Below are 27,399 nucleotides of genomic sequence, written 5' to 3' on the forward strand. Positions count from 1 at the left end.
AGCTGGTCGCTTCATTTTTATTTTCCTCTACACATTTTTTAAGTTCACTTATCGATTTTTTCATTAATATAGTTGTAGTGTCAGGCATATGATTATGCTCCCCTGTACATCTTATATTTTCATTTTCAGTTATTGCTCTTCCCGTACACTGTCATTTTTTATATTTCGTACACTTCAAGTAACTTGTTTCTTTCCGTGTCGATTCTCTACTATAGATATATCCTTCATACACTAGCTACGAACCTCCCATCTCTGATTTTATGTACTCCATATCGGTATCAATAAGTATCTGTAACAGTCAATTTTATAGATAATTATTAGTTGCTGACTGTAACGTGCTACTGTTTTAAATATTTCATCATTTCTATGTGTTTTACTTACCACTTTATTTTAGTCAGGAAATACGATATCGTCTCAGTCGTTTGTGTCAGCTGGTGTCTCCTTCTCAACTTCCCTCACGCACTGACAGTTTGTTTCCAACCGTCACCTGTGCATATGCTTTCTACACAAGGTTCTTTACTCTCAGTTTAGATCTAGTCTTTTAACCCTTTCTCGATTTCACTTTCATTCAATATGTTTTTTAATGTTCGATCCTTTTGTTTCGAACAAATGACCCATTTACATGATTTATACCTGATGTCGGACCTTTGACTTTCGATCCTTTTGATTCGATACTTTTGTTTTTCGGTCCTTTGTTTTCGGTAATATAACCTATAACCGTACCAAATCACATAACATCACTTGCATATCAAAATACAAAGTGCAAAGTATAAAATGCAAAGTGCTATGACCTATCAATGTTCTCTAAAAAAATACATACGAGTGACTAAACATTTGTTGGAACTGATTGCTATAATCGTGGAACGAAACCTTTTTATTCCATCTTGTCAGTCTACTTTTTCTCATGATTCTATCAGAAGGGTGGACCAATATAATATCTAGTTGCTGCATGGCTTTTTCCTGTTCAAACTGATTGCACTTTTTCACAACTAATAGGGCTCACATATATTGTGAACAACAAATTGAGAGCAAGCTTGATTAGGCGCCCTTTGTAAATAGTAAGTTCTGCAAGAATTATCAAAAATTGGGAAGAGATATCTACATTGTTATAACAATTCTGCATCAACTCTTTGCAATCAAATTGAGGGATGCCGACTTTAGATTTATTCATGTTAACCTGATTCACGTTGCCCCTATGCTCTTAGTAGCAATAGTACATTGACGGACATTCCAGGAACAGATTATTTTCTGAACCAATAGCCGTGTGCTATATGTGATTGACAAAGATATGCTTTCATTTCATCTCATCATGATAACCATATCAAGAAGAAACGATCTGTTCCTTGGAGGTGGTATGAGCCGAAACATGGTCTAAGAATGCCGTATGTCACAAAGCATTCACCTTTCTTTATCAATTTTATAATTTAATATTGCAGCAGAATGAATAAAAAATGACCTGTATATGTGGTGGGCTGACATTTCAAAACATAGATGCAATGTCTGATGCTCGGAACAATTAGTGTCCAGGTGCTTTTATTCTTGCCTTAACAATTGATATAATGAATCTAAAGTAATTTGCTACGTGCAAGACATCACCAAGAAAATCCAAATAATTAATGTTGGATTATTAAATGAAGAACAATTATTATATTTTAAGAAAACATTGTTCTCATATGCTGAGCCTGCACAATGTCCTAACATTCACGCCTCTCCCTTAAACATGTCTGTGATTCTCTGCTACTCAAATCACTGTTGAACTTACACCTCAATAACCAGATCGATGTGTATATCCCATCCGAGTAATCTTCAAAAAGAGCACTCCTACTTAAACTTATTATATTGTTGCCACACAAATAATACAACTCAGCATTAATAAATCAAGGCTCAGCACAACATTCTTCTTTGGCAGTCCAAAGATGGACACTAAAACCAGCCTTTGATGAGTGCTGCCCTTCAAGTTCTCCCTTGTGAAAGTAAACTCTGTTTTTCATCAAGCTTGTTAGGTTCAAGCACATTAAGAATCACCCCTTCACCATCAGGTGGTGTTCCTGAGTCAGTTGCCTCAACATTAGATGCTGGCACTTAGTTGTGAGAAGATTTATTGGCAGTTGTAGGAACTTTTCACTCCTTTTTAGCCTTGACTTTCCACTTTTGCTTAGGCTCTGCCTTGACTTAGCCTTGTATGAGTCAGCCTTCTTGATCTGAGATGCACTTACATGCCTTTCTGCCGTGTAACACATGAGTCCCAAGCTCCTTTGGATCATTACACAGCAGAATGAATAAAGCAGAACTGTTACTACAACATGATTCTAAACACCAACATGAATCCTTACAACTGTGCCTTAGAGTGCTTGCATTACAGAAATCACTGGGAACATCGATGGTGTGCCATTTCCTGAATCAGTGTGGCTCATTGATGATCTGCCAAGCTAGCCTTGGATTAACAGATGGTAATACACCACATTTTGAATTTCCCCAAAGTTCCTTATAGCAGTGTCATTATTTGCATTGTCAAGAACAATCTTCTTAAAATGTCAATTTATCTTAACTTGCATGTAGACAAACTGTGCAGTAAGGAGTCTCTCGACAGACACAAGAGATAGTAGAGTAACATCTGGACTAAAGCCTCTGGGACAAAAGTCAGAAGAGATGTGAAAATGGAATTCACAAAGTGGACCCCTAAGATTTTAACCTTGCATCTGTGGTCCGATAAGTCAAATGGTCCATTGATTAAACCAATATATATACTCATACGTCCAGTCCCCTTTACTCCATCCTTGTGGGCGTCCCCCAACATGGGGACGGTACCAGAATCTTTGACAGCGAAACATTGAGCTTTCCCTTTAAATTTAGTCCAGCGTGCGGGGGGCTCACCTCAGTCCCTTTTTCCGCACGGATGGTGTCAGACCAGGCAGCTAGGCTCAGAGACCTTTTTAACTTTCCGCTTGCTCCCCGTTCTTATCATTTTGAATATTCTTCACCTCCCTTCAGTGACACGCCTCCCCCGGCGTATGTCGGCTGCAGGAGGCTTTACAAGATGCGCATCCTGCGATCGCTCGTTCCCGGCCTCGGACCCCTACATGCTCTGTTGTTGGGGTAGTTCATAAAGGTCTCACGAGTAAAGAGTAGTTTGAATTGCGCACGCTATATTGGTGGCTGTGGTGACAGCGATGTTGACATAATGGGGCAATTTAGCATGAATCCAGTGTAGCTAATGGGAATGAGATATGCATCATATTTAGTGCTGTTTGTGTTTTTTCATTGATACATTTTCAAATTACATATGCGCAGCAAGATAAATGTCAAAACTGCTCATACAATATGAACGCAATATAGGTGTGTCATTGTTAGGCAGAATCATATGCAGTAAAGTGGCAGCGATGGCTGAGCAGCCAGACTTATCTCAAGAGTAAAGTGAGCAGTATCAGAAGTTACACAAAGGACAACAATTACTATGGTTCAAACAAACACTAACTCAAGGTTTCTGAGTAAAAGAATATACATTTATTTACACCATCAGTTATCAAACAATTCACTAATGTAAAGCAGCAGAAAAATCACACTCTTAATACACTACACACCACCCAATTGATTCTGGACAAGATAAGCTCAAAATGAAGTGTGAGCAAAATGGCACTCCAGCAATTTAAAAAGGGGTGGGGGGAGACAAGGTTATACAAAATTAAGCAGCACCAATAAGTAAGTAGGCAGGGCAATCTAGAAAAGGCTTACTACAACTAGGATTCAAATCAATAGGCCTGGGCCAATGTTAATGATTCAGAGTCTTTGCAGAGGATCACACAGTTCAGAATAGTTTGCGGTTAAGTCTTTGCCAAGAGTTCGAAACAAAGTTGGTCGGAAGAAAAGTTATTTAAAAGAGTAGAGAAGGACAAGCCCTAGGATTAGCGAAACATTTCAAACACTTTCACAGTGGTCGGACAGAATGAACGACCGGATTCAAACAGTACGTTAGATGAAGAAGAATGCTGTAGCTCCGGCGGTAGTTCCTGGCAGTTCCCCAAAGCTCACGGTTCCTGAAGCGACTGTCGAACTGACAAGAAGGAGGAAGACTGGAGGTTCCTGTGCTGCCCAGGGAAGAAGCCAGCAACGGAGCAAAGCGACAAATAAAAGGTGCGCTCCTTAAAAGCACAAAGGGTCTCTCTCAAGCTGGCTATCCGGTTCACTGTGGCACAGCAAATTCGACCAGGCTGAAGAAAGAGGCCCAGGGGCTTTGCGAGCTGGTTAGTCCCACCAGGCTCAAGGGGAGAAGACTCTTTGCAGATCTTCCCTGTCGTTGAAGCGTAGGAGATTCGGACCCGCAGCAGGGCTTCAATGGGAGGTTCAGTTGTTGCAGTAGTCCTTTTCCTTCAGCTTCTCTTCGGTTCTCTTGATCCAGTGGCGACTCTGCCTTCCAAGTGCCAGAGACCTGCTTTTTATGCAGTTTTCCCCCATTCACACAGCCTGGCTGTCCATCACACAGTAGGGTGGCTGTCCCTGCCGGACAGTCACATAGCCAATCAAACCATAGTGTGACTTGGGTCTCCAAGGAGACCCTGTGCAGGGGGCCTAAAACCCCTCCCTCACATTCAGCCCACCTAGACTCTCAGGCGCCTAAGGAGGGCTTCAGAGCAGAAGCCCGCCAAAGGACGGCATACAAAGGAACCAAACCTGGTTTGGCGCGCAGAGTAAAACATGAGAAAGACCTTTACATAAAGAAATGGCGAATAAACCCAGCAGGAACCGAAATAAAATAAAAGGGGTCCAGTGGGTTAAAGTTCGAGGCTACTAACTTAGCCTAAAACAGTACCAAGGCTATTTTCATAGTCTGAGGTAGGGAAAAAATTGTAGATGCCACTGCCACCAGCCAAATCTTAAAGAAAGGGGAACAAAATAATGTTCCATGAGAAACAGACAAAAAGGGATAACTATTAACCCTTTCCAGTATTCTATGGAAGATAGTTTGTACTGGGTCTGTGAATTTAAAAAGACTAATAAAGTCAATGGCAACTTTACATGTTCTGGGAGACAGTAGTCAGTCCCAGAAAATTGAGTTTAAGGTCTGAAGTCTGAAAAAGACAACCCAGTGTCACTGCACTAAAGGTGCTGTGTGACACACAGTAAAAAGATGATGCCTATGGAGTAGGTGAGGCTCCACAGTTTATGAACACAAAAATGTAAAACACATAGCCAAAAACACATGTAAGAGTGAGAAGAAAAGGCTCACACTCTTACCAGGTGAAAAAAGAATCCTAGAATCCTGCAAAGCTGCTGAGGGACTCAGTAGGTAAGGGAAATTAGCCATTCTGGAGAATTCTCCCTAACAGTCATGCCACATCGCTCTTAACAACCAGGCAGCGAGGAGATCTAAATGTGCATGCGAGGTAGGAAATTTGCAATGGGAAAATCAGTGTGAGGGGATGCGGTAGTCCTGAACATACATGTACAGGTACACATACATGGGGTCCTCTAGGTTCTGGGCAGTATGGATATCCAGATCTGTTTTGCCGCAGAGTTCTCTGACAAGTTAGGAATTGCGCTGGCTGATAACCTGGAATGGGCAATTGAACTTTTTATGGCCTAGGTGCATTGTGAATGGGAGATGCAATCTCTGTAAGTATATAGGAGTCAGTTATTGAATCACAGGTGGATTCCGGCCACCTGGTAGTGCTGGATTATAGGGCCAGCAATTAAACCTGATGCGGGTTTCTTGCAGGGAAAGGAGCACTGATAGATCATGGATTTTCAATAGAGATGTTAAGGTATGGGTTGGGATCATGTGGGCTGGAATGGTAAGTCGCATAGTTTAGAGAGAAATGTGGATACCAACATGTTTGGGCGATAAAACCAGCAACAATAGATCAAAAGTAAATGTGTTTGTTCCCCTCCTCTTCACATCAATGATATTTTCATAGAATAGCTGTGTACGTAACAAGTAGGGGTAAAGGTTTCTGACCAGATGGAACCTGTGATAATTGAAATTGTTTGTAAATTGTGTTAACTGTGTAACTAGGAGATGAGGCTGTGACCAAATATGGAAAGGCCCCAGAGAGGGGTGTAGTGTAAATATGAAACATGCAATTATAAGTTAAAGAGGATGCGCTCGGAGAAATGTATCTGTAGAGGAGCAGCTGCATACCTCTGCAGGAGACCCTGCCCCACTTCCTCCCATATGTTGGAGACATGAGACCGTGCCGTGTTTGACACTTGCCGCTGTGCCGATACCACAGCTTTTGTTCTATAGAAGATACCCGTTGAGACAACCCTACCGAATGTATCCCCGAACTGATGTCAACCTAAGGGAGGAACTTCCTGAAGTAATATCAGAAAGAGCAAAGAAAATAAGTTAGTGACGTCATCAAAAAGTATGTACGCCGTCCCGAGATACTGACTGAAGAGAATGTATAGATCCTAAAAAAACTAATAAAGTTGTAACGAACAAGTGAACTTTTAAATATAAAAAAAATATTCGTGCACAAAGTGCTGTAGAAAATCAACTGTTCAATAATTGTACAGATGCTGAAACGCAAGGTAGACTAAGTCATCATAGGGGCTGGCTATACGTAGTGAATAGAATGCAGGTGAAGCCGCCATTGTATAGAAGCTGGACATCAGTATTATGAATTTAGTAAGCCAGGACCCTTGAAGTGGGAAAGAAAAAGTGTGTTGCAGCAAGAATAAGCAGAATCATGGAGATGCATGGTGAAGTTGTCTGACCTGGAGTCAAGACTGGAGCAGGCAAGGTCAGCTATCTATTCTGTAAAGGAGCAAACATGCAGAGGATGAATCATCCCTTGTTAAGGTGCAAAATAATAACACCAAGAGTGCCACGTTTAAATCATTTAGAGCATTTAAAAACCTGCAAAATGGACCAAATTGTGGTCTCCTGTCATGTGAGCCAAGGATGAAAAGAGTTTGAACTTGGAGCCCCAGACACGATAGTGAGTGCCCTCACTCCTGTGCATTCTCAAAGACAAGGATACTTTTGCAAGTCCAAGTACAAAGACAATCTTCCTGGCAGAAGGCATGGGCAATGAGAGATGATGGGCTAATTGGGTGGGGAGGTAGTGTCATGCCCCATCTCCTTGCACCTGGGTCTGGGCTTACGTGCTGCTAAATGAACTGAATGTTCCAGACATGGCACACGCATGCCAACCAATTATAGTAGTCCACATAACAAAGGAGCTTATAGTTTGAAAACCAATAAGAACCAGTGTATCTAATGTTTCTGAAGATTACATGTTTTAGAGGTAGGCATATGTTGTTTACCTGATAGTGGACAGCCAATCACAATCCTAGTGCCTATAGAAAGTATACTTAGATGTTCCCCTTTGCCAATCGCGATCCTTGATACGTTTTTTATTATTGCCATGTAGTATGACGACATCTCTGACGTATTTGTGATATAAAAGCTATTGTTTGGGCAAAGATCGCTGAGAGAAAAACTGAGCGTACGTCTTTTGATGTTCGTTGTAAACTCCCTGTTTTAGATAATTGTTAATAAAACAATACTTTGCCATCTTCCTGAGTTGGTTCGGTTATTTGGACTTGGAGCTATTCTGTGTGATCCCATCCATTACATGCACGTTCCTAAAGGGCCCTAAGCCCATATCCAATAAGAAGTGTGGGAACTAAAGGGAATATGGTTACATTGTATAGGTTTAACCAATCATGTTTGGGGGGTTGACTCAAAAAATTTTGGGAGTGTTTTAACGGTTGCAAATTGTATAAAATGTGTGTTCTTTGTGTGGTTCGAGGAGACTGGTTAGTTTGACTCTTTGATGTCATCTAACCCCTCCAGGCCGTTTGTGCAATAAACTTGATTTACGGACAAAGTGTGTACGTACTCTTTAAGGGTGGGCCTCTTTTTGGTTACAGTGATGAAAAGGCCCATTCCTACACTGTCTTGAGTGCCTGGGGCCCAACCACTGCTAGGACGTGTGCGCGGCCTGCAGCTCTCTCGGTCACAGGGCATTGAAGAATCGTCTTTCACGCTGGAGGGAGATATTCCATCCTTCTCCCCCAGGTCGTGTTAAAGAGTTAGTCTCCAAGACCCCAGGTCGAGACAAGGCAGCTCCTCAGCGTGGCGCCTCCTTCCCGGGGATTTCCACTGGAAAGGGTAACTTGGATTCTGGTTCTGGCAGACCTGAGGCTGTTAAGGCTACCGGCTCCCAAGCCCAGAGGCTCTTCCGGGGGCTTTGTTTACAGACCCAAGGCTGGCAAGGCTACTGGCTCCCAAGTCAAGGGGCTCAGGAGCTCTACGGGGCAGTCCACAGGGGGGAGATCAAGTTTGTCCTCTTCGGCACCAGTGGTAAAGGGATCATCATGTTCTTGTTCCAAGAGTCAGTTCGTAGCACTATCCAACACGAATACCAGCTCTGTAGCTGAGGGCACCGAGCCTACCAACACTGAGGTTGTGGTACAGGGCGTGGTACTGTTACGCTCACCTGGTCTCCCCGGGGGCTTTGGGGCACGGTTGGAGCCCTCCCTTGATTCGGCTCCTCGGAATTTCCTTCCCCTCCGGATGGTTGCTGTGCCTGTTGTTCGACAGACGGGTGTTGCCCCTGAGTGAAGATGAGAGGCAATGAAAATTAAGTGGGGGTATCGTGACTTCCCCCAACCCTTTCGTGCCAGAATACAGTGTGCAAATGTTTTCCCTTACAAGCTCACCTGTAGTTTTGAAACGTTGAGCTATCCGTCCTGCTTATCCTAGCAGTGGCGCGTAGAGCAGACCGAGTTACTTCACTGGTCTGTGGAAGTGTTGATCCAGAGTAGCTGCGACCAATCCACTTAGCAGGTAAGTGTTTACTATAACAATTGTTCAATCAGACTGTCTGTATTTAGCCAATAATTCTTGCAATGGCTCTTTCCACCCCCTTAGGTGCTGAGAAGTGAATTGGGGACTAGAAGAGTTCAGAGGCTCTGGAGGCTGATGGAGTTTCAATAGTGACAGGTAAGTTGGTCTTTATAAGAAGACTCTAGTCTTTTGTATTGTATGGCCGAGTGTTCGGTATACACATGAGTTCTAACCTGTTGTGTTCTTTGTTTCCTTGTAGGTGCAGACCGACAATGAAGAATGGCCTCCGGATGCTCGGTGAAGATTCGCAGCTGCAGGGTGAAGCTACAGCGGAGAAAATGGAGTGAGGCGGAGTTCCGAGTAACTGGACGCCCGGATTAGGTAAGATGAAGACTCTGACTCCGACCACGATGTAATGCAGGTAAAATGAAGTCTCAGACTCCGGCCATGATGGAATGCAGATAAGAAGAAGTCTCTGACACCGACCGCGATGGAATACCAGTAAGATGCGTGCACAGCGATGTAGCGGCTGACAGCGGGTGAGGGGCGCTCTCAGCGATGTTGCGGCTGGCAGCAGGTAAGAAGCGCTCTCAGTGATGTAGCAGCTGGCAGCAGGTGGGCTGTGCCCACAGCTATGAGTAACTGGGTCGTGCAGAGATGTAGCTGCAAGCAGCAGGTAAGGATGGCTCTCGAAGATGTCCTCAGGATGGAGCTGCAGCAGTCCAATGGTGCTTAGGTAAGCACAGTGGAGAGCGTTAAGCTGCTGGAAGCAGAATAACGCGAAGCGAAGGCACGTGGATGTGCTGGACTTATATAGGCTGGCTAAGGCTCCTCCCTTTAGCCCCGCCTACTGACTCCACCTTGCTTCTCCCTGGGACTTTGGCATGTGCCTTCCAGTTCTGTTCAAGGGCCACGCCCGGCCCAGCTGCACACGCCCTTGGCACTAAGTGTGCAAGACACACTTTTACATGAGCCTAGCGCCAGAGGCCTTGGCTGTCTTTAAATACTGCAGGTTGCGATGGTCCGTGATAACGGTGAAAGTATGAATAGCCCCCAGGAGATAGTGTCTCCCATTTTTAAGGGCTCCCTTGATTGCCAGCAGTTCTTTGTCGGTTATTGCATAGTTCTTTTCAGGTGCTGTAAACTTACGGGACCAAACTGCTATGGGATGTAACTGTCCGTTGTCTGCGTCTCACTGTGATAATACCGCCTCCATGGCCAAGCTGGAGGCATCGGTTTCCATAAGGTAAATCGGGACGAGGATGCCAGAGAACAGGGGCTGAAGTGAAAGCCGATTTCAATTCCTGGAATGCCTTTTCAGCCTCGGGGGTCCAAGAAAACTTTTTATTCTTTCTTAACAAAGAGGTGATAGGGTGGACGATTTGCGAAAATCCTGGAATGAAGCGCCGGTAGAAATGGGCAAATCCAAGTACACTCTGCACTCTTTTGGTTGATGTTGGAGATGGCCATTGGAGGATTGCTTCCACTTTACGAGTGTCCATGTGTACCCCTCGTAGGGTAAGCATAAAGCCCAGGAACTCGACTCCTGTAACGTGAAAGAAACATTTTTCTAGTTTGGCGAATAATTGGTTTTTACTTAGTTTTTCCAAAACAGCTCTCACATGGCCCACGTGCTCCTCCTTGGATGTTGAATAAATAAGCATATTGTCGATATAAACAAGGGCGCAGAGGTCTAGCAGTTCGTGGAGTACGTCGTTCATAAAGAACTGGAATGCTTCTGGTGCGTTGCATATCCCAAAGGGCATGACCTGGTACTCGAAAAGCCCATATTTGGTTCTGAATGCTGTCTTCCATTTGTCGCCTTTTTTCACTCTAACCAGGTGGTAAGCTCCTCACAGATCTAACTTTGTATAGATTTGAGCGTTCTTTACCTGGTCGAGTAGTTCAGGAATGAGTGACAGGGGATACCTATTTTTTACGGTTATCTGGTTTAACGCCCTAAAATCTATGCAGGTCCTAAGGTCCCCTTCCTTCTTTGGTACGAAGAAGAGAGCTGATGAAGCGGGAGACTTGAATGGGCGAATGAACCCATTAGCTAAGTACTGATCAAGATATGTTTTTAGATGCTGATTTTCCTGCTCAGTGAGAGCATAGATTCTGCTGCAGGAAACTTGTGCTCCAGGGACCAGATCGATTTGGCAATTGTAAATTCTGTGTGGAGGTAGTGTGTTGGCTTGTTCCTTTTGGAATTAATATCCGGGGGGCAATGAGACCGACATTCCTAAGATTGGCCTCTCCGTGTGTTGCAATTTCCTCACATCCTTAAGGTAGCAGCTCTTGATACATTCCTGTGAGAATGTTAGCTTTCTGGTGCGCCAGTCGATCCTTGGGTTATGGGTTTCCAGCCATGGCATTCCTAGAATCATTTGGAACTGGGGGGCCCCAATGAGATCAAATGAAATGCTTTCTCGATGGCCATCCTGGCATGTCAGCATTACCTCATCGGTGTGTTGAGTTACTGGCCCAGAAGACAGCTGTGATTGGCTGGCCCAGAAGACATCGTGATTGGCTCCTCTCCCCTACTTGGGAGCCAACCACAAGCCGGCAGGCTTGGAGCCGGCCCACCACGAAGGCACCCACAAAGGCACTGTGCCTGTCTCCAACCTGTCTACACCATCGAGCCCAGAGCCAGGACCCCTTGCCCTCCAGCTACAGGGTAAGCATACTGCCCCCCTCCACAATCTACTCCTAACCCTCGAGCCAGAGTCCTGAACTGTTCCCATCCATCACGGACCCGGCGTACATGCACCTCCCAACATTGCTACTTCCAAGGTCCCACCTGCTCCGTTGTGCTCTCGAACTGCAACATAATGTTTCAATGCTTAATCTGTAGCTAATTAACCATGCCCTGGCCCTGCATTGCTGTATGCTGCCACTCGATAATTGCATCTGCACCACGGTCGCCCAGAGACCACTGTGATATTGTGTAGTGCCTTATGGTCGCCCAGAGACCACTGTGATATTGTGTAGTGCCTTATGGTCGCCCAGAGACCACTGTGATATTGTGTAGTGCCTTATGGTCGCCCAGAGACCACTCTGATATTGTGTAGTGCCTTATGGTCACCCAGAGACCACTGTGATATTGTGTAGTGCCTTATGGTCGCCCAGAGACCACTGTGATATTGTGTAGTGCCTTATGGTCGCCCAGAGACCACTGTGATATTGTGTAGTGCCTTATGGTCGCCCAGAGACCACTGTGATATTGTGTAGTGCCTTATGGTCGCTTATTGACCACTGTGATATTGTGTAGTGCCTTATGGTCGCTCAGAGAGCACTGTGTTTTTGTGTAGTGCCTTATGGTCGCTACTGACCACTGTGATATTGTGTTGTGCCTTAGGGTCACTTGAGACCTTAACCCACCAGCTCTCGCTAACCTATCTCAACATGTACACCTGCCACACACTGTACCTCCTCACAGGTCTAGTCTACACCTTACTGACTAGTACTATTGACTACTCCGTGCCCTCAGGGCAACCCAACAGCCATTTCATGGAACTCAGACACACCACCACACACGCTACTCCTCCCAAGATCATACTCAGACAGTACAGACTTAGAACACGCACACTCCCTCTAGCTTTCCTCTCCACACCCATGCAGGCTACACCTAGGAACTCACGCCTAGGCTCTCGCACTCACGCCAAGACCTGCTGCCCACCATACACTATTACCCGCAAGCACCTTATCAGGTCCCCGAAGCTCGCTCCAACCCCACACGACCAATGTGAAGTCAGACATCACTTGACTAACAAGCCTATTCACGCTACCAAAAAGCTTACCCCTAGTACCAACCTCAAGCCACCACTACCAAAAAAGCTCCAACACCTTAAATGTGCTCTATTAAATGTTCGCTCACTCAACGCCCACGCTTTAGAAGTCAATGACATCATTACCAACCAAGACCTAGACATATTAGCCATAACAGAAACATGGTTGCACCCTGCCTCTGGCCCGACTATCAGTTTAGCTGTACCATCAGGTTACTCGATCTTAAGACAGGACAGATCAGCTAAAATAGGAGGTGGAGTCGCACTAATCTTTAAAGACACCCTAGCCTTAAGACAGACTCCCACCACAGGGGAAGACTTCATTGACATCCTCTCAGCCAAACTCACCCTCTCCCCCAAAGACACAGTAAACATTCATGTCATATATAGACCACCAGGCCGCACCAATAATTTCATAGGCATAGTCAACCATCTTCTTGGAAAAAACATTAAACAAACTTCCAAAACATTGTTTCTAGGAGACCTTAACCTTGGCTATAATGATAAACTTGACAAAGAAGCTATCACCCTCACCAGAAACCTCACAGATCTAGGATTCACACAGATAGTCACTGCCCCGACCCATAATAAAGGCCGTATCCTAGACTGGGTGGCTGATCACAACTGTGGCTCCACCCTCAACTCCAACACAGCCCTTCCATGGTCTGATCACAACTGCCTTCAATTCTGCATCCCCATAACCTCCTACTCCATACCTCTTATACCAGCACCGGCCATGCTAGCCAGAAGTGCCAAAAAACTCACAGCAGACAATATACGTCCCCTTCTCAACATCCCTTGCCTAGCGCCACCGTTCTCCTCTGACCCCAGCATACTAGCAGAGATCTTCAAAGACACACTCACCCATGCCATCAACACCGCAGCCCCTCTTGAAAACAAAAAAAGAAAAAAATCGTTTCCCTCCAACTCATGGTTCACAGAGGACTTATTAAATCTTCGCCAATGCAAGCGCCAAGCCGTCAAAACATGGCAGGCCAATCCCTGTGACGCCACCAAAGTAGACTTTCTCAGTATCTCTAAAAAATACAAACATGCCATATTCAAGGCGAAATCAGAAACCTACAATACACGTATCCTGGAAGCCAACTCCCACTCAAAAGAGCTTTTCACCATCTTTAAAGAGCTCACTATCCCCCCAATTTGCACAGATGAGATTGTTAAGGATGAGGCCTGGTGCAACAGCATTCAAACAGCAATGTTAAATAAAATAGACCTTCTTCAAAAGAAAATAGCAGAACACTTTAAGGCTCTGCACCCCCAACAGACCCTCTCCGTCAATAACACCAAAGATGAGCACACCTCCAAATTCGATTTCTCCCCAATCACCGAGTCAGGCACTCTCCACATCCTCAAACAGCTCAAACCATCTCAATGCAAAGGAGATATATGTCCCCCCAACATCATTAAAGAATGTGCGACAGCCCTCGCACCAATCATCACAGCATTCATTAACGCCTCATTCAAGACAGGCAAAGTCCCTTACAGCCTTAAAGAGGCGTGGGCGCGCCCACTCCTAAAGAAACCAACCCTGGACCCGGCCCAACCAAATAATTATCGGCCCATTACTACGGTTCCATTTCTCCTAAAAATCCTAGATAAAGCTGCACATATGCAGATACAGGCTTACCTGGAAAACAACTCTGTCCTAGGTAAAAGGCAGTCCGGATTCCGCAAAGGTCATGGCACTGAAACCGCCTTACTAGATCTTAAGAATCAAATTACCCTGATCCTAGATAAAGGCAAGCCGGCCCTTCTGCTCCTCCTAGACCTCTCGGCGGCATTTGATTTAGTCGACCACACCATCCTCACCAACCATCTCACTCAGGCCGCACATTTCTCCAAACAAGCCACAAATTGGATCACCTCCTTCCTCGAAGGTAGAGTGATGAAAGTGTTTTCCAATACAGCCAACGCAGAACCTACCACCATCAGGTATGGAGTCCCTCAGGGCTCATGTACAGCTCCCACTCTCTATAATCTTTATACCAAACCTCTCTTTGATAAACTTGAGCACTTGGGATCACATACACCAACTACGCTGACGATACCCAAGTACTCCTCCCGCTCACAGGACTCTACCACCAGGACGCAGCCACCCTCCAGAATATATACGCCACCATCCAAGCATGGATGGCCACAAACGGTCTATGTCTTAACGGAGACAAGACCGAAATCCTCATCCTTGGCCAAAAATCCACACTCACAAACCTCGACCCCCTCTTCACCAACTTCTGCATTGACAATTGTGTCATCCCAGTTCTACCTTCTGTTAAAACACTAGGAGTCCACATTGACGCATCACTCTCCATGGACAAGCAAGTCAACTCCATTGTCTCTGCCTCCGCCCTGAGCACTAAGCTCATTAATGCAATCAAACCATTCCTAACTAAAGATAACTGCCTATCCATTGCCAGAGCCACCATTGGAGGCAAACTAGATTATTGTAATGCGCTACTGGCTGGCACCTCCAACTCCAATCTCAATAAACTCCAAATAACACAAAATAATGCACTATGATATGGTATTTGTAACGCGCCTATACACAAGTGTTCTAAAAGGGACCACATCGCGCAAACCAGAAGGGAAGCACACTGGCTGCCTGTCAAAGAGCGCATTACATTCAAAATACTTACCACCGCACACAAATGTATTAACCTGTCTGCACCTTCATACCTGTCCGACACGCTAGTCAGATCTCACTCCAATAGACCAATTAGACAATGCCACACCAACCAACTTAGGGTCCCACGCATCAAGCGAGCTAAAGCAGGTGGAATAAGCTTCCCCTACATCGCACCTAAACTATGGAACGCATTACCTAGCACGCTCAGAGCAGAAACCTCTCTCACTGCCTTCCGAAAAAAAACTGAAAACCACCTTGTTCAACTAACTCCTCCAACTTTTGTCTTCTGACCCTCTCCTCTCTTCTCTCCTCCTCTCCTATAGCTACTACTTTTCTCTTGCAACTAAGTTATGACTTTTCTGTATGTATAACAAGTCATGTTCATATCTGTAACGAGCGCCACAATGCCCATGGGCTGCCTGTGCGTTTAACAAAAATGTGAATAAATAAATAAATAAATAAATAAACAGCTGAGAGCCATCCACGGCTGTGACATTTTCCAAGTGTGGTTTTTGCTGAAGTGGAAGGCCTATTCGAGCTGCCAACCCCTGATCGATGTAATTTCCCACCGCGCCACTATCGATATAGGCTTCTAGAGCATATACTTTTTTTTTTTTTTAAATCTCTTTATTAGTATCTCATTAAATTAAATCACAGAAGAATCAAATACAGAAAGGAATCGTGAACCAGAGAACACAAATCAAAATTATTCAATTAAAGAACATATCAATAAACAAACAGCATAATCAAATGATCCCTCTGACATACTAAGAAAATTTTCATTTTTGTAAACAATAAAAGAGCAAAATACAACAGTCAATAAAAACTTTTAACATAGAACATACACACAAACACCAACAACACACAGACACCAAACAAATCGCCCAAAAAGAATAATAGTGAGAAGAAAAAAATATATATATCTTTCCCCTCATCTTTGCCCCTTCCCTATCTCTTTTCCTTTCCTCTTCCTTTTCCCACTAAACCATTTCTACCCACTCCTCATACTAATCCACAGCCTATATAGTCAATCATACAAGGCATTGAATGGACCCCAAAACAGATTGTACACCTCTTCCTTGTCTTTCACTCTAAATGAGAACTTTTCAAAATTTGATAAGGTGAGCAAATCAACTAACCAATCTTCAACTGTAGGCTTCGTCCTAGTTTTCCAAACTCGAAGGATCAGTCTTATGGCCACCAATAAAGCCTTATTTATCCAACCACTATATTTCAAAGAACGCTTACCTCCTTATTTCTACCTCGATGTAGAAATAAGATAATGTTCCCACCCGATCTCTGTAAAGCTACATCCAAAATTAAATCAATTCTATCAATCACATCAGTCCAGAAAGTCTGAACTCTAGAGCATATACTTTTGATGGCTGTTGGTGATGGGCTATCAATACTGGAATGACCAAGTGTGAGGTCACTACAACGTTCTTGATTGCGCTTGATAAGTGGACCTCTAAACTTGCCGGGTGTCTGAATATTCCGGCTTCTCTTCTTTGTCCTTGCTATCGTTATCCATGGCTCCTACCACCTTCTTGGGAGGGTTTAGTTGGGCAATCTCGTAAGAAATGTCCAGCTTTTCCGCAATACAGACAAAGCCTCGGTTCCCTTCTTTTTTCTCTTTCAGCCTTAGAAATGGGAGCTTGTAATACCCCTAATTGCATGCGTTCAGGGGTTTCATGACCTCTGGCTTGACTTTCCCGAGACCCTATGTAGACTGATCTCCCTTCCGCCCTTCTATGATCAATTTTTCGATCTTGTAATCGCTGATTTAACTGCACAGTTAGATTAATATAGTCTGCACAGCATTCAGGTGGATTAACAACTTGAGCTAGTACATCCTTTCACCACGAAGCCCCCGGTAAAACAGTGTCGTTCTCTTTTCCTCAGACCAGTTGGTCTGTGCCACTAGGCGATTGAAGGTAGCAATATAAGTCAATAAGTTGTGGCTGCCTTGCCTCAGAGATAGCAGTTCGTTGTCCAATGTTTGTCCTTGAGTATGTCTGGCGAACAGTTTTTCCAATTCCCTTTGGAATTCTGCAAAGTTCCTAAGTATTCGGTCATCCTGAGCCACTAAAGGTATAGACCAATCAGCTGCACAGCCTCGCAAATAGGAAAGGACAAAGGCCACCCTGGCACTGTCATTTGGGAAGGCTCCTGGTCGGCACAAAAAGTGGAGGCGGCACTGATTCATGAACACATTGTATTTGTTTGGGTTGCCATAAAAGCTCTGGGAGTACCACCTGCACTGGTGGTGAAGGCTGCGGCAAAGGAGTTGGTGCGATTTCGGGTAACGGGACTTGACCAGCATGTGCCTGAAGCATTTGTCTTGCCAGATCGTCTGTTCGTTCTCGGGTTTAGTAAGGACTCTCCTCAGGGAATTAGTCTCTTGTCTTGAGGCATGCACCTCGGCCCGCAGCTCCCCCAATAGTTGGGCTAACTGGTCGGTTTCAGAAGTTTCCATGACGCCCAGGCGGATATTTGGGATGGCTTTGCATTCTGTAATGCCCGCCTGGTCTACGTGGGGGAGTTGGGGCACGGTTGGAGCCCTCCCTTGACTCGGCTCCTCGGAATTGCGGACACACTTTTACATGAGCCTGGCGCCAGAGGCGCCAGATCTGGGTCCAATTGGACCCGGGGGATGAGGAAGGACTGGCCCCTTGTCCAGCGACCATGAGAGGTACAGGGCGATTCGACCACCGGTCAGCAGTGTCCTTCCATGTCCGAGCCTGCCCAGGGCGTGGCGCAAGGCCCCAAGATGGCAGACAAGCAAGTGGCTGAGCCTGCTAGGCCGGTGGCCATCTTGGATTTGGATTCAGCCTCCCTGATTCTTCGACCATGGAGTGAACATGCAAGAAGATTCCAGTCCCCTTCCCTCAGGAAGCGGCGGCAGACTTTACGGTACAGGCAGCTGGTCCCATCAGGGCTACATCTACCCCTCGCAGCCTTATGGCTACACGCCGCAGGCTCCTAGGCATTTTGATAACGAAAGGAGGCCTAGCGCTGCTGAGGGCCGTGCCCCTTAGGATTCCTCATCCTTATGTGCTCCCCGCAAATGACGGGGTTCTAAGGGTATACTCAAAGAAGTGATCCCTCAGGGCGTGCATCCAAGGCCTCCGCCTGTGGGTCCTCCTCCGGTGCTCCCGGTGCTGTTGCCTGTTCCCCCTCAATCCGGGCCCTGCCTGTGCTTCACACCGCTCTAACTCCTCCTGTACAACCAACGCCTCCCCGGCAGCAGCCAATGGATCCACAGCTATCATCGGGTCCGAATCAGAGGGGAACCCCTCCGGCTCTGCTTTCTCAGGACCGGGACACCCCTCCGTCTGGACAAAATAGGGGGGGACGATGACAGATGACGACGATGCCCAGGACAATGATGCCTTCGGTATCTGTTCATGACCTTCAGAGCCCTGTGGAGTCTTCGGAGTCCCTCAGCCCGAGGAAGCCCCACAGGAGTCAGGAGTGCTAGCAGAAGTTTTGGCCAGGCGCACCACGAGCCGCTCAGGCATTCCACTGCAGAAGGCTGTCCTGCAGGTGGTGAGAAAGGTCTGGGAGAAGCCCAGGGCCAACCCCCAGATGAATGAAATGTTGGACAGCCAGTTCAGGCTCCTAGATGGGGAGCCAGTCCTCCTGGCCCCCCCACCCTCAGAGCACTTGTCAGTGGTAGCAGTGGCCTCCTTGTATTCTAAATCATTGTCTTTGTCGTCTTTCTCTGCAGGAGCCACCTCCAGTTGTCTGTTGTAAGGAAGGCATGGTATCAAAGTAAGAAAGACACAAGTGATTACAGTTCAAGGGTGTTTATCAAACTGGGTGAGATAAACGCCTATTCTAAACCTAAATCTAAGATGGGAGCAAGCTATGACCCTCAAATAATAATAATACTGTCCAAGTGGAGTCTAGTGAAATAAAACGGCACTATACTAAGAAAACCTATTGCCAATCCTTACCGCTATGCTACAAAAAGGTGAGGGATAATGTTCACAAGAAAGAAAGAAGTGTTCACAAAATGATAGGTCACAATGTTATGGCCGGGGTCTCCCTTCCCAACGTATTAGGCACGGGGCAAGGCGGGTCTCTGGAGCACAGCACACTCCTGGGCTTCCCTGACATGAAATTACAGTTCCTTCTGCTAATCTTCACGTTGGGTGATTACTCTTCCCCCTTGAATCCCCCTCCCCCAGCCTCTGATCCTTCTCTGTCATTAGCCTCCCTCATTCGGGCTCAGACCAACCACTTACTGTGGACATCCTTCAGTCAGGTTCACACTTGTCGTCACAATGTTCACGGGTGTATTACTGCTCACCCTGGTTCGCAGGCATCCCTCAGCCGGGTTCACCTTTGCCAAAATACACAGTTTACTTAGTTTTCTCACAGCGTGGGATTCACTTCCCTTGGCTTTCTCCTGGCATCCCTCTGTCAGGTTCACATAGCCTTTAAACTCATTTCCAAAAGAAAGTCATTCTAGACCCCTTAGGTTCTTCCCTTAACTAAGTCTGGGTCTTAGCCCCCAGTCAGGCTTTCCCTTAAGTCCCCAGTCAGGCTTTCCCTTAAGTCCCAGTCAGGCTTCACATAGTTCTATCATCACAATGAATTTGCAGGCATCCCTCCGTCGGGTTCACATTTGCCCCAGTAACACAGTTCACTTTGCTTCCACAATGTGTCAAAGACTTTCAGCTGTACAAGGGGTTTGGCTCGACCCTTATATGACAACTTCGACACCTCCCACCGGCCTTCCCTAAGGCCTCTGGGTACTTGTAGTTTCAACAATCTTAGTTCAATACACACTCTTTGTGCAGGAGAGGGATAATAGCCAGAGACATTCGAATGACCGCTCATGTGTCGCCGGAATTCTCTAGCTCTGGTACCGGCTTTACTCACAAAGTTCACAAGGGTCTCCCTCTGCTGGGCTCGGACCCTTCTCTAAGGTTCAAAAAGGCCCTCCCTCTTACGGGCTCAGACCCTTCTCAAAAGTTCACAAGGGGTCTCCCTCTGCCGTGCTCGAATCCCTCTCAAGACTTCAAAGTTCACAAAGAAGACTTCCCTCCGCCGCCCTCGAGTCTCCTCTCACAATTCAGTTTTCAAAAATATGTTTTGGACTCCCAGTCCTAGAATGCCCTGCCAGGAATTTGCTCCCACTTCTCAGCTCCCCAAAACAGCATTTTCTGATCCTGGGAGCTACAGGAGCTAAAAGGGAATATTGTCGTGAGGTCAGGGTCTCCTCTGCCGACCCTCAGAGACCTGGGAGCACCTGGCTGTCCCAGGAGAGGAGTCTTGCTGTGGGTACCACCAGGCAACCCCAGCAGCTGCCCCGGGTCTTGCCTTCTAGAGGTACAGCTCCAACTACACAGTGCAATCTCCTCTGGACTCACAGGGTCAGTGTCAGGGTGGTTTCCTCCTCCTCCAGGTCTACCAGGGTCTTCACAGCTCTTCTGGTCTTCTTCTGGCTTTGTGCAACTTGCAGCATCCCCTACTTGCTTCAAGTGTGCTCTTCTGCTCTGCCTTTTATACTTCCTGGTGAGTAGTGATTGCATTCAGGTGTGAATGGGTGTGAAGGGAGGCATGAACTTGCCTGGCCTCATTAGTGGGACAGTCTGATCCAGTCTCTCTTCCGTGTCCATGGTTCTCTGTCGGTAATCCTCATCCTCCCAATCTCTCTCCTCCTGTCTCAGTGATTTAAGGGGAAAACAGTGTGGAGGGATTATGGGAGTTGTAGTTTTTCCAAAGAATACTGGAAAAACCATGTGGGTGTTCATCAGGGGTGAAGGGGTAACTGTAGTGTTGTGTATAAATGGGTTGTTGTAGGGCATGGGGTGACATATGTACTTTCCTTCTCCTGGTTCTCATATGCTACGCTTCCGGTTTGGTATCTGTTGGAATAGGTGGTCTGGGGGGTAACGGTATGGGTTCCGAAATGGTGTATGGTAACAGTGGGAATGTCGGGTAGGGAGGTGTTAATACATTGTCACTCACGTGGAGTTGTCCGTGAGAAAGTGTCTGTGTCGGGAAAGGGGAAAAGGTGTCATAAGGAAGTGTGTACTGCATCTTGCCATCAGGTGCCCCTGTCCTACCCCCGAGGACCCCTTACTCAGGTGATCCTCCCGCACTCGTCCACCCCTAGGGTCTGAATCCAAGGGCGATGGCCGTGTCCTGGCCACCTGAGAAAGGTAGCCCGAAGGTTCAGACAGTGAGACACCCTTAGGTTTCTCATACTGTCCAAAGAGGACAAAGCCCTTGAGTCTTTTGGTAAACACTGCTGTCATCTCTGGGCTTTAATTGCATCAGGCTAACGCTGATGCCCTTCTAGCCGTGGTGAACCAGAAGCTGTGGTGAGAGCATGGGGAATTCCTTCCTGATCTATCTCTGTAGAAGCTCCTTTAAGGCTGGCCTGGCAGATGCACGGGCGGTTGCGAAGGACTTCATGGAGTCTTCTGTCTCCCACATCGACAAAGCTAGCAGAGGGCTGTGCCTGTGGATCAAGATGAGACGAAATTCTCCTTGGATGTGAAAGAAAGAATACTGGACTTTCCCTTTGAGGGAAAAAGAATCACTCTACACAGACCGCCAAGTCCTTGGTGTTAGGCAGAATCCTGTGCAGTGCCATTAGGCACCACTACACACAATTAAGACTACAGGTGGCAATACAGGTTTTACCTTTGGTACAAGCCTGTACTACTATGTTAAAGTGGTAGCAGTAGCAGTAGCGGGGCAGCCAGGCTTATCTCAAGAGTATATGAGCAGTAGCAGAGATTACACAAAGGGACCACAATTACTGTGACTCAAGCAAACACTGACCAAAGGTTTCAGGTAGAAAAATATAAGTACATTTATTTTTAAACCATTTGTTATAAACACAACACTTCTATTAAATTCAAAACCACACGTAAAATACACTACAACTAACCAATTCAATTTGTACAGTATAAATCGGGGTAAGTACCCTGTGTTTGAACGGACCGGTGTTATGAAACAAGACACGTCACCGTGGATACGATTGCAATCACTTTTTGACAGTTTGGTCTACTAAATAAACGCGTATCCGCGGCAAGAAATGCTACCGGGGCAAAAACACACTTAGCACCTGAGATACCCAGAGGGAGTTGGGGGCAAAAATCATAGGCAATATTATAGTTAGGCAGACAGAATCCAATAACACTCATAGACAGGAATTCAAGAGTCAAAGGGCCGGAGCCAGAGTCAAGTGACACCGGGTGCCTGTTGTCGAGGATCACACAGTCGGACAGTTCACGATTTAACGTAGCCAAGAGTACTTTGATATTGTCAATGTTCGGAAGCAAAAGTTATAAGAAGGAGGGAAAAGTAAGGACAAGCCTTAAGGTAGAGAAATAGGGATTCACCCAAATTCCTCAAGCAGGACACAGTACCTTTCTCAAAGGATGAAGCTGGTGCCACGGCAGTTGTTCCCGGTAGTTTCCTGCAGACCCACAATTCCTTGAGCTTCGGCACGAAGAAGGACGATGAGGGGGTCTGCACCACACAGGGATGAGGCCGGCAGCAGCGACGATGAATAAAAGGTGTGCTCCTTAAAAACAGGAGAGGCTCTTCAGGTGGCTATCCGGACCACTACAGCAGTGTGCAGCGATTTCGACCACGAAGGGATTCCTCTGACTGAAGACGACGAGCTGGTTATCCACACCAGGCTTAAGGGAAGAAGACTCCGGACTGGATCTTCTCTTAGTCGTTGAAGGGTAGTTAGCTCAGGACTGCAGCAGGGCTTCAGCGGGATGGGATAGTTCCAGCATTCAACCTCTCCTCTGCTTCTCTTCGTTTCCTTGTAGTTCCAGTGGCAACTCTCTGACTTCCAGCCCAAGAGACCTGCCTTTTATGCGAAAATCCCCCATTCACGCAGCCTGGCTGTCAATCACACAGCAGGGGGGCTGTCCAGCCCGGACAACCACCTCAGCCAATCATGAAAAAGTGTGACTTGGGTTTCCTAGGATACCCTGTGCAGGGGGTGACTACACCCCTCCCTCACATTCGGCCCACCTAGACACCCAGGCGCCTAGGGGAGGGCTTCTTGGCAGAAGCCCGCCAAAAGACAGTGAACAAAGAAGGCAAACCTGGTTTGCCGCGCAAAGTAAAACACAAGAAGGAGTTTAACAAAAAGAAATGGCGAATAAACTGCACCAGAGCCAAAAGAAAAAGTAGTTGGTCAAGCGGTTTAAGTTCGACACTAATACAATAGCCTGCAATACTACCACGTTTGTATAAAATAACCGCGGTAGAAAAGGTTAGGGTAGATACCACTGCCACCAGCCAATTCTAAATGTTTAAAGACCCCAGAAGGTACAGATAAAAAGCGCTAAGAGTTAACCCTTCCAGTACTCCATGTAAGATGGGGTGTACTGGATCTGTGGTTAATTGGACTAAGTAAAGTTAATGGCAATTTTACTCTTTTCTGGGGGAAGTCGGTGAGAAGTCTGAAGGACATCCCTGTGTCACTGCACTGGAGGTGCTGTGTAACACACAAAAGAAGGGGGCCACTGAAGTGGTGTACTCCAGAGCCCACAATCATAAAAACAGGTAAAAGGCAAATAGCAAAACATGGGTAAGAGTGGGGGAAAAGCTCACACTCTTACCAAGTGGAAAGAAATAACTCCAGAGATCCAGCAAAGCTTCTGAGGGACTCACTAGTTAAGGGAAATTAGCCATGAAATGAGAATTCTCCCTAACACTTGGCCATCCTGACTAAGCCAGGGCAGAAGTCCTTCCCTCAGTCTCAGGGTAGGACTGACTTAAAACTCTGCACTTTGACCGGCTTCAAGGGGTTTCGGGGTCGTGGTGCACGGAGGCCTGACAGCTCGCCTAGTAACCACAGGAGGAAGCAGCAGACGAATTTTCATGTTTTATTCCCGCTCCCCTCCTCCGCTCCCTCCTCAAATACCCAACAACAGTGACGTGACGGTCGGGGAGCACAGCTCACCTGTAGGGTGCCAGCTGGCTCTCTTCCAGGACAGCTGAAAGCATTGTTTAACGAGTCCTTGGATCCCTTTCCTCTACCTTCCTCTCCTCTTCTGCTCCAAATAAGGTCCAAACTCATTTACGGGAGATCCTTTCTCTTTTGGAGAGGCAGGCCATGGAGCCGGTCCCTCTGTCGGACAGGGGCTCCGGCTACTACTCCAGGATTTTTGCAGTACCCAAGAACAACCAGGCTGGTTGTAATTTCTGGACCTGTAATTTCTCAACCTGTCTTTACTGCTCAAACGTTTCAAGATGATTGCTCCTGTGCACATAGCAGTGTCACTGTGTGCAGGGGACTGGATTTGTTCCCTAGACCTCAAGCATGTGTTCCTGCATGCCCCCAGATACCAGCCGCATCAGAAAGTTCTGTGGTTCAAGATTATGTCCTACCCCTTGCAGTGATGCTGTCTTTCGGCCTCAACTCGGCTCCTTGTGTGTTCACAAAGCGGATTAATGCATTGGATGGTCTCCTCCGCCGGGAAGCCATCACTTGTATCCTTATCTGGATGACTGGCTGGTCAGGACAAGTTCTCCCGAGAGGATGGTTCACTCCTTCCAAGGGCTGGCAGACATTCCTCACCAGCTGGGCTTTTCCCTCAACTGGCAGAAGTCGCAGCCGACTCCCACACAGGACCTAGTGTTCCTTGGAGTGCACTGGGACACGGCAGTGCAGCAAGTGTTCCCCACGCCAGAGAGGCTCCTCTCTCTCCGCAAAGCAATAGGGCACTTTCTGACCAATTCGACCACCTTGGTATGGTGGTTCCAGCACCTTCTGGGATTGATGGCGTTGTGCATGCTCATGGTTCAGCACGCTCGCCTCAAGTCGAGGAGCCTCCAGCTTCACTTGGCAGCCAATTGGGACCAGGAGACGGGGGTTCAGTCGGACATCCTCCCAATCCCCCCACTCCTCCTCTTGGATCTTCAGTGGTGGCTGATGGACCTCAATGTGGCAGTGGGTTCCCCCTTCACACGGCCAAAGCCCACTCTGGTGGTGATGACAGATAGTTCACTTTCAGGCTGGGGGGCGACTCTGGAGGGCTACTCCATTCATGGAGCATGGTCCAGGGACGGAGGCCCTTCTGCATATCTGCCCGAACTCAGGGTGGTGGGCCTGGCGCTCAAAGATTTCCTGCCTCTCATCAAGGGCACTACAGTTCTGGTCAGAACCAACAACTTCACAACAATGTTTTACCTGAACAAGCATGGTGGTACCCGTTCCCACCTCCTGTGCATGGGGGCAGTGGCGATCTGGCAATGTGTCCTTACAGAAGGAATTTGGATTTCCTCGATTCATTGTCCGGGGGACGGCAATGCAGAAGCGTACCAACTCAGCCGCTTAGGGTTCAACACCTACAAGTTGAAGTTACACATCAACTCCTTGTTGCCCAAGTGATTTGTTCGCATCTCCTCTGAATTCCAAGTGCTCCTGGTTTGCCTCTTGGGCGGGCCGGGGTCTCTAGGAGACACGTTCCAGCTCTGCTGGCACGGCCGCAGGTGTTCTGCATTTCTCCCTCCACCGTTGCTCCAGTGGACCCTCCGCAAGTTCCAGGCGTCAGTGGGCTGCAGCCTCATCCTGTTTGCCCCGCACTGGCCATCGAGGGCATGGTTCTGGGATCTGATACAGTTGTGTTATCAGGGACGGGTCCATCTTCCGATCCCCAGCAGGGGCTTCCTATCGCAGCAGGGTGGGGCGGTGGAGCACCCGGATCCAGCCAGGCTGGCCCTAGCGGCCTGGTTCCTGACCAGCTGAGACTTCACCATGCTCAGTTCTCTGAGTATAACTGGGATATCATTCAGGAGGCCAGGAGGCCTTCTACGCGGGCTCAGTACAAGAGTAAGTGGACATGGGTCTGCCACTGGGCGCTCGACAAGTTCCCTGGACGACGTGCTTGCATTTTTCGCACATCTGGCTCATTCCGGCGTCCAGGTCAATACCTGCCGCACCTATCTCCGGCCATTGTGGCCTACAAGAATTCCTCGGGGCACATTTTTTCTGCAGCCAACCCCCAACTCATCTCTTTCTTCTGTTACACAGGCCCACCTTAAGGGGTCATCCAGCCTCTTTCTTCTGTTACACGGGTCTCATCCAGTCTGGGACCTTAATGTGGTTCTTACGGTTTTACAGCGCAAACCCTTTGAGCCGATGGCCTTGGTGGACATCAGGCTGGTTATACTAAAGACTGTACTGCTGGTGGGACTCACTTCGGCGTGCAGGGTCAGAGAGCTGCAGGTTTTGTGATCATGCAAGCCCTTCACCACGTTTCATAACAACAAGTTCATCTTGTGCACCCATCAACATTTTTTGCCCAAGGTGGTCACTTCATTCCATTTGAATCAGGAGATCTGCCTACTGGTGTTCTTCCCGAACCCGCAGTCGGATGCCAAAAGGGCTTTGCATTCCCTGGACCTCAAGAGAGTCCTCAAGTTCTACCTCTTTCAGACAAAATCTTTCAGGAAGTCTGAGGCATTGTTCATCATGTTTCGGGGCACGTCTCCTGGTATCTGGGCTTCCAAAGCTTCTTTCATCCATTGGATGGTCAAGGCCATCTCGGAGGCATACACAGCCATTGGCAAACCAGTTGCTGAGGGGATTCATGCCCATGTGTCAGAGCTAAGGCCACGGCCGTTGCGTTTCAGAGACATACCTCCTGGGATGTTATCAGCAGAGCGGCTACTTGGGTCACTCTGTCAGCGTTCTGTAACCACTATTCCCTGTAAACCAGTTCCAGGCGAGATGCAGAGTTCGGCCAGGTGGTTCTAAAGAAACTTTTTGCGTCATCCTAAATATAAGGCAGGTTGTCACAGCTCCACCCTATGGTCTTGTTCGGTGGAAACACCCACAAGGATGGAGGAAAGGGGACGGGACATATGAATAATTAAATTTACTTACTGTAGTGACTAGAGTAGTCAGAGTTCTTAGTCCCCTTTCCTCCATACGCCCCTACCACCTTCCCCTGCATTTATGCCAGGGGCTAAATTATTCAGTATAGCTAGGTATTAAAGTGTCCAATGTGTAAAAGGGGACTGAGGTGAGGAGCCGGAGGGTGGAGCCTCGATGGGCGTTCCCAACTCTGGGGCCGCTCCCCCACACGCTGGACTAAATTTAAGGGGAAGCTCAATTTTTCACTGCCAAAAGTTCTGGTACCGTCCCCATGCTGGGGACACCCACAAGGATAGAGGAA

This window comes from Ambystoma mexicanum, chromosome 5q (genome assembly GCF_040938575.1).
Source record: "Ambystoma mexicanum isolate Mex_15411 chromosome 5q, UKY_AmexF1_1, whole genome shotgun sequence".
Classification (NCBI taxonomy): Eukaryota; Metazoa; Chordata; class Amphibia; order Caudata; family Ambystomatidae; genus Ambystoma; species Ambystoma mexicanum.